Here is a 12708-nt window from a genome sequence, read left to right as displayed (position 1 = left end):
TGAGGCTTGTAGAGCTAATGAGCTTCCTCAATCTGGGACACCTACATCTGACTAGTATATGTGCTGTTGTGTTTGTGTTTATTCTGTTCTATTTATGAGCAACTCAGAGAAACCAAGCAAACTCAGAGAAGCATAATACATCCATCAGTCAATAATTCCACAAATTCTTCTTGAGCAACAATATATTTGTTAATTAGATGAGGGAGTGATTTGATGAAGCTTATTGGCTTCACTACTAGATGTTCTGTGCAATCAAGATGAAGATACACAGTCCCTGCTCTCAAGGAGTTTCCATAGTGCTCAACAACAATAGCTGTCATTTGTTGAGTCATTATTTTACCATAAATTTAAATAAGCATTTTACATACATTATCTTATATATTTATCATCTTAGTTTTACAGTAAGGATATTGAAGCCAAGAAGTGATGAGACTTGCCCAACATCACACATCTAACAACTTGTAGAGCTGTGATTTGAACCCAGGCATTCTGACTCCAATGCTCACAGAGTAATCTATTCTTCTGTAATATCTATGAATCCAACAAGGGTACCCCAGATTATACATGATACAGGAGGATCATAATCTTTCTAAGGGAGAAGAGCAGGACATACACAAATTCACAGAGTTCTTATTTATTTAATTGTAATAGTAGCAGTAGTTTGAATATCTTTGCAGTTGTTACCTATTTTATAATTGCAAAATGCCTCATCTATATATTAGCTCATTTAATCTCTCATACCAACCCTTCAGTGGCAACTGGGGCAAGTATTTGAGCCCATATCACAGGAGAGAACATAAAGTTCAGAGAAGTTTGGTGACTGGCCTAAGATCAATAGCAACAAAGTGATGGAGGGGAGATTCCTCCCATGCCACATTACATGCATTTTCTCCACATAACGCTTTACTTTTTGCAATGCTGCCTCTCCTTTACTACATCTAGGGTGCCTGGATGGCTCAGTTGGTTAAGGATATGACTCTTGATTTTGGCTTAGGTCATGATCTCATGGTTCAGGAGTTCAAGCCTCATATCAGGTTCTATGGTGACAATGAGGAGCCTGCTTGGAATTCTCGGTCTCTGTCGCTCTCTGCCCCTCCCCCACTCACTCGATATCTCTCTCTCAAAAATAAATAAAAAATAAACGTTAAAAAAGAGACAGAAATTATATCTTGAGAGCCTTATGGTCACTTCAATACAGGTCAGTAAGAATGTCCAAGTCAGAAGAAAAAAGTAACATTTTATTTCTCCAAATACATAACCTTCATATGCAGGTGTTTCTGCTCAGTGTTTTCATGCTTCCCACTCAGTCCTGAGCACTTGGCAGTGGTAAAGAAGGATGCCCTAGAAGTGGACAGATATTTGATCCAAGTAGTAAAAACCCAAGTGCAAAACTGGCCTTTTCCATGCCAAAGAATCAATGTGTTATTAAAAACTGGCCCAAGCTATCTCATCAAAACATTAGTTTTAATGGCAATTTTTCTAAGTCAACACCATTTATAGACTTGTTTTCTTCCTGGTTTTGTGTATTTCTCTCTGCCTCTCCTTGGAATTAACATTCTAGTAACATATAGACTCAACCATAACTTCTTAGCTAAGATAAAGGATTTTATCTCTGCAAGAGAGAATTTTTCTTTTAATTAAATGTAATGAGCATTTCATGAGCCCCTGCTAAGTGTCTCCTACACCGCAGCATCTCAGACATTAATGTGCACAAATCACTTGGGGATCTAACATGAAGAGTCTGACTAACGTGGTCTGGGTAGAACCTGAGATTCTGCAGTGCTAACCAGCTCCCAGATGAGGCCAACACTGATGGTTCATGTTCCATATGGAGTAACAAGATCTAAACAATGTACTAGTCCTGGGTAAGGAACTGTATGGTGGAAGATCCAAGAGAAGTGGGCCACAATAATATGCTCCATTGTAGTTGTTGATAAAATGACATGGCACAATTAGAGAAAAGCAGAGAACTACATAAACATGTGCTCCATTGCTATAACCAAATCATAGATAATGGGACAGTTTTCCTACTCTTTTGTCATTTTTAGATCACATATAACAGTTAAATTGGTACTCAGTTTTTAGTATAACTAATCACTTATCTAAGTATTGTCAGTTTCTTTGTTGGTGATCTGCAAACATTGTAGTTGGAGAATGAAAAATGCAATTCTCATACAACTATTCAGGAGTAAACCCATTCATTGTATCATTCATGTGGGCAAACAGCCTGAGAACTCCTTCTTATCACAGGAAATTTGCATTTCAGGCAAAAAGTAAGGGACTAAAAATAGATATTTATGGCCTGGTACTATCAGGTGGGCAAAGGTCAGAGGGAAGGTGCAGGTCAAGGTAGCACAGAAGGTTTCAACCAGAACAAACACAGCCAGAGTTGTGAGTTGAGGTGGACTGGGGAAAGGAGATGGAGGAAAGCAGTGAGAATGCTGGAAAGAAACAAAGAAGGCTTCTTTTCTCCTTTCCCTTTCCAGCTAAGACCCAGAAATATTCCTGGTACACCCAATGGAGCTCACAGGAAACCTAGAGTAGAATGAAAGCTATGCTGGTCTGCCTGAGTTTTAAGGAAGGAATTCTGCAGAGCTAATCACTGGACTGAGATTGCCATTTAATGCCCTCCTCCATAAGCCATTCATCAAGTTTATAGCAGCAACAAGAGTTCATTACCATGTTCCTGTTTTGCACATTCTTGAACAAGGTTATGCCTCCAATTTTAAGTGTGGTGTATAAAAGAAATGAGGGAAGGTGGGAGGGTGAGAGGTTTCTTGGAGTGAACAGTAATAAACAGAATAGGTGCTCCTCACCAACTGGAAATGAGAATCTCCCCCACCTGCTTATGACTTTGTATAATCAGAAAGAACAACACATCACAAATTCTCCAATTCATTCTTATTAGAAGTTCCTAGCCCCCTTTTATCAGTCTATCTATCCATTCATCTTTCAGTCAATCTTCCATATTAGGACTTGAAAGAACAGATAGGATTTCATTCTAACCCTCAAGAAGTTTGTGATATATAGAAATAAGAGGAATTCATGTGAAACAGAAGACACAAATCAGAACATACGTAGCCTCTAATGTTGCTGTCCAGACCTTGGATGCTGAAAGCAATTCAAATTGGTGGGGCTTAGATCATTGTATTCCAGAGAAGCCTGGGAAGCTGTCATGGAGACAGTAGGATTTCCATAATCAAAGGCAAGAGGGGAAAATGTTCTGAGTGGCAGATACAAATGAAACAGATTAAAACCATTCTGGGTACCTGAGGTCTCCCTAAAGAAGTCTGAAGGCTTCTACAGCCCCTGTCCTTTGATCCTATTATACACAATGGGCTCCTACTGACCTCTCAAAGTTCCAGTAGAAGAAAAGAAACTCCATACACTGGGTAACTTCACCTGAATTCACCGGATATTTACTCCTTTGATATCCCATTCATGATTCTGTACCCAAGATGCTAGGAGCTCATCTATCAATGTCCTAATAGTGTAATGATCTGTGTGCAATATATGGACTCAAATTACATTTAAAACTGCTAAGTGCCACTGATGTGGAGTAGCCATTGTCAGTTCTCCACAAAGTAGATGTCCCAAAGGAAATGGGAAATTTATACATATTCTCTCATCTCACCCCAATTATATAGTCAAATTAGGGCACACATAAAATTCACTTCAGGGCCTTAATTGTCCAATTTCTCCATTTTCATAGAGTGCATTCGCTGACTAAATAATAAACATATGCCACTACCACATCCCGGTCAGAAGCACAGGTAGGAGAAGTGGCAAACACACATGGGATAGATTGGTACAACCCAGTCTTCTAGCTTCAAGAAGGAATTCTATTTTCTGAGGACACAGTAAAATTCTTCAGTGCAGGAATGAAGTCAGAAAGGAAAATATTCTGCTCAAAGAATAGTGTTTCCTGATCTCCTCTGGGGAAAGGCAAGCAAATGCTCACTATTCTCAAGTACAGATTTCTCTATTGTAGGAAGAGGAGAAGGTTTGGAATGCCTTTATTAATGCTCTAATATCTGCTACATTCTGCCTTTTTTTGTAAAGTGTTGTCCATGTCAGGATGAAAAACAGGCTATGTCTGGTCAGTGAATCCATGGGTGACAAAGCACTACAGTGATCTCTGCTTCTTGGTAATCTCATATTTAAATAATGCAAATGGCAAGCTTTTACTGAAATACACCACTTCCTCATTATCTCTGTGTTTTTGGTCCTAACCTGTTCCGGCTCCTCTCCCTGGAGTCCAGAGATGACCAACCTGACAGATCCATTTGGTTCTTCAGAGCCTAATGTGCCACATTTAAAGCCATAAAAAAAGGGAAATTGCCATTCCAACATTCACATGTATAACATGTGATTAAAAGCAAAACTATGTCCTTTTAAAGGCTTCAAAGATACTGTAACAAACACATGTGGGTCCTGTGGCCATCCTATATAGAGGAAAAAGTGTTGATGGCAATGAATTTTTCAGCTCTTTATCAAGGGCACTCTTTTCTCAAATTGCCCTTATCCCTTTTGAGACTTACCACACTTCTCTGGTAATCCTATTTTAGGTTTCACTGTTCTCTGTTCTCGTTCTCTCATTCCATCTTTGGTATTCAAAATCTCCTTCTGTCCCCATTGACATCTAATCTGGTGTGATTCTCACTCCCAATAATTCTTCAACACAGGGGTAGATGATCACCTTTAAGTCATAGGTTAAATGTCCCTAGAATCAGGCCACTGGGAACAATTGGGGAAGGTAAAGTTTCAAAAGCATCAGCTCTAGGGTCTACAGTATAAAATATGTGCCCTTGCCTTGCCATTGTCCCTGGAAATATTTTCAAAATCAATTCCTATGACATGGTGGGAAGCTGATAAATGTACTTTAAGCTTCTAACATTGCACCATTTCTCCAGCATGTTTTCTTCCTCTTCACTTCTTAAAAATGCCCAAAATGAGGCAGTAAGAAAGCTCCCTTTTAGGTTGAGAAAGTCCATCCCCTTCCCTTCAAGCAAGGATGACAAAGTGATAATCTCAAGGAAAAATACATTTCCCAGTCTAGAACTCCTCAGACCAGACTCCCTTTCAATTCTACAATGTCTCATTGCCATCTTTCCCAGTTACACCTATCTTGGGTCTTCCTTAGAATAATCTAGAAATTAAAAAATAAAATATAATTCTCCAGAGCCATCAATCCAAGATAATAGGAGGACTGGAATAGTTTTTCATGCACCTTGGAAATCTTTTAAAAGACATGCACATTTCTATGGGGCGCCTGGGTGGCTCAGTCGGTTAAGCGGCCAACTTGGGCTCAGGTCATGATCTCACGGTCTGTGAGTTCAAGCCCCACATAGGGCTCTGTGCTGACAGCTCATAGCCTGGAGATTTTTTGTCTCCCTCTCTCTCTCTGCCCCTTCCCCATGCACGCTCTCTCCCTCTTTCAAAAATAAATAAATGTTAAAAAAATTTTTTTAAGACATGCACATTTCTAGAAAGGAAACATGATCTCTGTTCTGCCCATCCTAATTACAATTCCTATTTTCCAGTGTAACAGGATTTCTGGATGGCAGGAGTAGCACCCTGACATGTCATCCTCAGAGGGTGGACTAAGCAAAAAGGCATGCTGTCTTCAGAAACAGCAAAGGCGTGCTCACTGTAGCATGTAAACATTTTAAACAGAGTGAATTCCATTTCTATCCATACTCATCACAAACGAGCATCACCAAAATGCTCAAATGCATATTCACGGTGTGCCTTTCAAATGCATTGTATGAAAAAATCAGAGCTAAGCATGAGGCACAGATCCGTTTCATTTAATTAGACTTTCAGAGAAGCCTAAATAAAAAGGTCTGCATTGCTGTAAGTGTTCTGTTTCTGCACAAGTATAGCTGTCTTGCATTGTCAGTGGTTTGAATTGAAAATTATTCCAAATGCAAAGCCTTTAAACCCTGAATGTTTGACTTAGGTAATATTATTACAGACAGACAATGACATCTAACCCATTTCTCTTCTGAATTTTATACTAAGGGCCACTTTTCCTTTATAGAAAAATCAGGGTGAGAGGCTATTCCCATGGTCTCAGCGGCAGAGCCCTAACTTAATGCCATGTTAGGAAATCTTGCATCATTCTCAGAACATCCCCTGAGTGTGCTCATCCCATATTTTGATTTGCTCCTTTTTACTTTCAAGTTCCTTTTCAAATCTCTCCCCAGTCCAGGTATCCAACTTTGCTACCACTCACCTCCAAAGACCCTTCTCAATAGCTAGGGTAGGCTCCTCATGTCCATATCCAATGCAATCCCCTTTCCTACCTTCCCATTTCTACAGTTGTCTAGCCTTCAGTGCTACCACTGGTCTATTTCTTTTTTTTTTTTTTTCATTTTTTATTATGTTTATTTTTGAGAAGCAGAGAGAGACAGAGCATGAGCAGGGGAAGGGCAGAGAGAGAGGGAGACACAGAATCAGAAGCAGGCTCCAGGCTCTGCGCTGTCAACACAGAGCCCGATTGAGGGCTCAAACTCATGAACCACAACATCATGACCTGAGCTGAAGTTGGACGCTTAACCGACTGAGCCACCCAGGTGCCCCTCTCCATTTCTATGTAACCATTTAGTGTGTACTCCCTCCTTCAGCATGTATCTACTGAGCACCTACAGTGTGCTGGACACTAGAAAGAAAACATTGACCAAATAGATGGAGATCCTTGTCTTCATGGCATTCAGATTCTTGGAGCAGAGATAGACAATGGACAATAGACTTTTTAAAAATCATGTAACTAGGTGATGGCAATTAAGGAGTACACTTGTTGTGATGAACACTGGGTGATGTATGGAATTATAGAATCACTATACTGCATACCTGAAACTAATATTATACTGTATGCTAACTAACTGGAATTTAAATAAAACCTTTTAAAAACTCAAGTAACTTACCAAGAGTAAGATAAGTTCTGAGTCATGGCAGGGGAGAAAAATTATAGCAGGATAGGGGGATCAGGAATCCTCTTCTAAGACTTACTGCCCTGATCTGGGGTACAGCAGTCTACATGATACTCAACCTCCATGTTGGTTTCACCATGTTATAGTATCTCTATGGCCACCTTTGTAACACTTCTGTAGGCTTATTCCTAAATAAACCTAACTGCAACTGAAGAGGAAAGACAAAGTTGGCAAGTGGCTCCCCAAACCACAGCATATATTGTTTCAAAGGTATAATGTACTTGCATACTGTCTGCCTTCTTTGGGCAACTTATAGATACCCAAGCTGGGCAACCAGGAATGCTATCCCTGATGGAAATGGTTTAGTTTTTGTTTTTAATAATTAAAATTGATTTTTATGATTATAAAAGCAATGCATGTTTGCTATAGGAAAAAAATTCAACAATGTAGAAAGTTAAAAAGAACAATGATTTTACATAATTCTACAATGACATATACACTGTTAACATTTTGGTGGATAGCCTTCCATAATTTTTTCTCCAACACACTTTTCTTAAAAAATTAAAATGAGATTATATTACACATGATCTTTTGTAGCATACTTTGTTTTTTCCACTAACTGTATGCTGATAAAATGTTTTAGAGGATACTGATGGTTGCTGAAGTGTTAAAGACAAGGGCAATAATCCCTAATTCAAAAAGACCAGAACTCACCCACAACTACTGTTAAGTATAAAGGATCAGCTACTGGTTTGGGAAAAAGTAGAAAACTGCAAAGAACACTGCACCTCTAGTTTGAATGTAAAGCAGAATGCAGAAGGAAAAAAAACTGAAGAGGCACTTACAGAAGGAAAGTACATTTTTGTTAATTGTTTTGGAAAGAAGATGAGAGAGTAGAATATCATTTTCCTTTCTGCACTGTTCTGTGCCCACCTCCATGAAGGCTGAGTATGAAAAGTGCTCTAGGTGGAGGCCTCTTTGAAAGGGGTTCTGTGATATGCTGTTTTTATCAATGGACATTGACTAGACTACCATTAGAAGAAAGTCAGTATAAAAGATGTCAGGTCTCTGGATTACAAACCTGGCAACCCACAAAAAGGCAGCTCTTGGGCTCCTTCAAAAATGGACCAGAAAATAACAATGTAAAATGTTCCCTAGAAGCACCTGTACCTGCTGCAGCCAGGTTTCTCAGAGACAAGTAATCTGTTGACTGTAGCAATATGTACAAATGTACTTGCTACAGAAGAATAACCTAGAAGATTTGTCATTCTGGGTCTATATGTATATTGAAACTTTGCTTTCATTTATAGCTAGGATACATACAAGGCTTCATGAAAATAGATTTGTGAGCTATCATAAGATACTCCGCATCTAGCACATACACCCATACGCACAGGGAAAATAATAAAACCTTTCCTGTTAGTGTTTGAAATGTCACCATACAACTTCTTTAGTCTCCCTTTTTCCCCCTCTCTACTGCTCTGGAAGTTATATGTTCTATTCATATTATTTTATTATTATTTTATCATTTTAAAAACATGTATCAAACCCTCAGATTAATCAGCATCATGTTGCTCTACCTGAAGACAAGAACCTGCAAATGGCTTTAATCCTCATCTCTCTCTTGAAATTTTTCATGTCATTTTTGTCCAGAACTTTAGTTTTTTTTAAAAATACTTCCCAATTAGTATTATTTTTATTACTATCATTTTGCCAAGGATTTTGCTTGTAAACTCTGTCTTCTAGGTTCCATTTTCTTCTTGTTGATGAAAATTGTTTCATTGTTCTTTACATTTAGGAGTGATAAGTTCTCTTCACTCTTTATCTGAAAAAGTCTTCCATGCCGCTTCCTGAACTCTTTACAGTCTAGATGAATTTATAAGCCTGGAGTGATCAGAATTTCCACTCAGCAAATAACTCTATTGTCTTCTATTGTGTATTGTTGTTTCTGTGAATTCTGCTGTCAGTCTAACTTTTGGTAGTCTGTCTTTCCTCTCTGGTAAGTTTTAAGATATCCTTTGCCTACAGTTTCACTTTTGGTATGGATTTTTTTTTTAATTTTTTTATGCTTGTGGCTTAGTGGTTTCCTCAAACTAAGGCGACATTTCCTCAATTCCAGAAAAGCTTTTATCATCATCTCTACTCTCTTCTTTATTCTTTCTTCCCTCCTGCTGGATATCCTATTAGATCTATGTTGGAACTTCTGGTACCATCTTCTAGGTCTCTTCATTTATTATTCCTGTTTCCATCTTTTTGTCTATGAGCTATATTAAGAGTGATTACCTCATCTATTTTCCAATTCATTCACTTTATTTTTCAATATATCTAGTCCATTATTCAACTTTAATGTCCTTGACTACATATTCTTTTATCAGTATTTTTCATTAGTTTTTAAAAATCTGTCCTTTCTCAAACTTTCCTGTTTTATGACTTCTAGACCTTTATCTTTGAACAGTTCAAATATATTTATTTTTAAATATCTTGTAGTCTTATTTTAATCCACAGTCATTGAGGTATAAATATATTCTCTCTAGTGTGTTATTTCCTTGTAAGATTTATATAACATTTATCCTCAGCCCATCTTAGGAGGGATGAGGAACGTTCACTTGCAGCCCCATGCTCTAGATATAAAATATCCTAACATACAGATTCTCATTTGCTGTTGTTGACTGTTTTCATTTTCTTCAGTTTTGTTATGATCTTCCTGTTAATTTTTTGGCTTGAGGTCACTGTATCGAGTGGATGGTATGTATTTTCATCCACATAGATCATGTGTCACTGGCCTGGTGTTAAATACTTGCAGATGACTATTTCCACCCAGGGCTTAGGCTGCTTCTTTGATGATTTCCTTTGTGACAAAGTAGAATTTTAGAGTCCCCATTTCACTAATGTGCACTCTTCCTGACTCTTGACTTTATGCAGGTAATTCAGTTCTAGCTCCTCTCAAAAACAAATCTGCAATTTGGACTCATCTTTCCAAGTGGGTTTTGAAGATCCAAGACCCAGCCATTAAGTTGTTAGAACTTTTCTTTGATCTTTTGGCTCCAGTGCACTTTTACAATTTTGACTAGGTTGGGGGTCATTCACTATTTCTAAATTGGCTCTTTCATAAATGTTTGACCTATTTTATTTCACATTTCCATGTGGTTGAAGGTAAAGAAGCTCTCATCCCAGACTTCTACTGTAGCCAGATTTCCCAACATAACTCTTCCATTTTTTATAATAGTCTATCACCCTCTTTCTGGCTCACCTTTGAAGATGAGATGATGTCAGAGGGAGGTAACCAAACATCTTAATGGAAGACTTAGTTTAGATTACCTGATGCCTTGCCAAACTGGGGCTGCTCCCATATAAGCAATATCTAAACATCGAAGAATGCATTCAGCACCAGAAACAAGCTAAATCCTGTCATTCACGGGTAAGAATAGCTAAGAATTTTAAACAAAGAACATATAAGTATCTTAAAACTATAGGATGAGAAGATGGAGTTGGGATAATGGATCTAAAAGTGGTAACTCAGTCTAGTAAAAAACAAAAACAAAAAAACAAAAAAACAAAAAACCTGGGTGATTCATACCACCATAGCAACACCAAAGCCAGGTAACATTATGACTGTCTTAGTTATATACTTTGCCTTTTAAAATATATATGTACTTAACTTTTCGAGGTACTTTTCTACCTACGGCTCATTTATCCATTCAACACATGTTGCTAAGCTGATCCTCACATCATCCTATAAAAATGTTAAGTGTTAACATCTTCACGTAAATCATGAGAACACTCAGACCTCATTTAAGTTAGTAGCCAATTGGCCAACAGCTAGTTTGTAGAAAAGTTAAACGTAATTCTTCTGACTCCTGACCCTTTTCCCTATCTATCACATAGCACTAAACTAGTTTACTGGTTAACAGAAAGGTACTATTTGAGAGAAGTTGATTCAAAGTTGATTCAAGGTTGATTCAAAGGTTGGACAGAGGAGTATCTGGTTGCTCTCCTTCTAAATCTGACTTTCAAATTGATTCTATCATTCCCCAGTACCAAGCCCATTTCAGCTTTCCCTTCCACTAGCTCCAAGCAGGTTATATTTATGAGGCCTTTGTGTTTTGGGACAACCATTAGCAAGAATAGTATTTTAGACTCCCACAACTATAATATAGAGTTCAAGTGTTTAACCAGCTTTTGAGAAGATGAGGTATCAAAGTAAAATAATGTTGAGCTGATGGCTGGCAGCAAGAATCCTTAGGAAGAGAGTCTATCCAAGCCTTTTAGAGTAAATCTCCAGGGAATATTCAAAGCTTCAATATGTTTAAGTGTAGGGTGGAAACTAAATATACAAATAATCAACAGATAGGATGAGTAGAGATGATGAAACAGAGATCAAGGACAATAAATTCTTCCTTGGTAATAATAAATTTCACACCCCTAAAGAGGAAGGAAATCAGTTTCTTGAGCAGGAAAATATCAGCCACTGTTTCACAACAATTTCTAGACATGGTTCTGGTGGGAAATATGAACAGTAACTAACCTTGCTGAATATCCATTTAATATAAATGATCATGGCTAAAGATGCTGGTTAATGTCCACAGCAAAGAATCTAAAGTATATGGTAACATATTTACCTTTGCAATTGAGTATATATAATTTCTACTACCTGTCTGCATACTGACTGGGGGTGATAGAAAGAAAGAATGGGAGAGAGAGAGAAGTGTTGCTCAACTCTTAAAACTGAAGCTACATGCTTGAATTCACTGGTGATGTTCACCTTAAACAGAATGTATCAAGTTCTACATCTTGTGATCTAAGAAATAACCAAAGCCCTATATGCTCAAAGATCTCTCTTACTGGCCTACCAGAGTGCTTGAAATTCTCATCTTACTCATGGTTTAAAGATTGCAAACCTTTATTAAAATGCAAAGCTGACGCTTGGAAATATAAATCACCAGCACCCATGTAGGTCTTGAGAAGCTACACAACAGTCTTGTGGTCTTCAATTCCCAAGAAAGTCAAAATAAATGATTTTATAGGTCTCTCCTCTCACTGGGAAACTCTATAGTTCTCCAATTCTGTAATACAATAAACTCATACATCCGTAAATTTTGACAGAGAACTAGGAATCTGGGTAGATTCACAGTCTTAAATGCCAGTTGGGATAGGTGGAGTAAAGGGGTGGTTAAAGCCAACATAAGCATCACTCTGAAGTCCTCTGTGATCTAAGGTGTTTTTCTGTTGGTACTGCCAAGGAGTTACACCCCACAGCTTTGCACCTTGAGAGCATGATATTAATGGATACAAAGTGTTTCTTCTCTTCGGTCCCTTGGTCACTGGTAAAGATCCTTTAAAAATGAAAGGCAGCATGAAATCAAATAAAACTATGCCAACAGGAGCTAGTTGCATATATGAACCTCCTTAGGACATTGTTGGCATTTCTGTCCACTCCTTTCTCCTACAATCCTGTGATTTGTCTTTCCAGCAGCCTAAGAGAATACAGTTTACTTTTAATACAGCCACCCCATATTCTATAAAAGCAATTTTTTGTATAAAATATAAGCCTATAAAGACCAGCATTAATGCTTAAAGACATTAAAAGCATGTTGAATATGACAGTGAATAGCTACCTATATAAGCAAAAGAAGTATCCCATCTGCAGTTTTAGGTGAGGGGCACTAGACGGGGTCATTCCCAAAAAATAGAATATTAAATTAATACAGCTTCTCACATTCATTCTTCAGGCTGCAATTCTACCTCCCAGTACCATGTTATATGTTAAATGTCA

General features: G+C 37.9%; 1 protein-coding gene across 3 annotated transcripts in view; it reads left to right on the top strand.

Annotated features, from left to right (window-relative positions):
- FSHR (follicle stimulating hormone receptor) overlaps positions 1 to 12708 on the top strand; it is a 176818-nt gene that overhangs the window by 89738 nt on the left and 74372 nt on the right. The gene's annotated exons all lie outside the window — the stretch shown is intronic.

The sequence above is a fragment of the Panthera leo genome, chromosome A3 (genome assembly GCF_018350215.1).
Source record: "Panthera leo isolate Ple1 chromosome A3, P.leo_Ple1_pat1.1, whole genome shotgun sequence".
NCBI classification, from domain to species: Eukaryota; Metazoa; Chordata; class Mammalia; order Carnivora; family Felidae; genus Panthera; species Panthera leo.
Note: the sequence above shows the minus strand (reverse complement) of the source record. Positions and strands in the feature narration are given on the sequence as shown.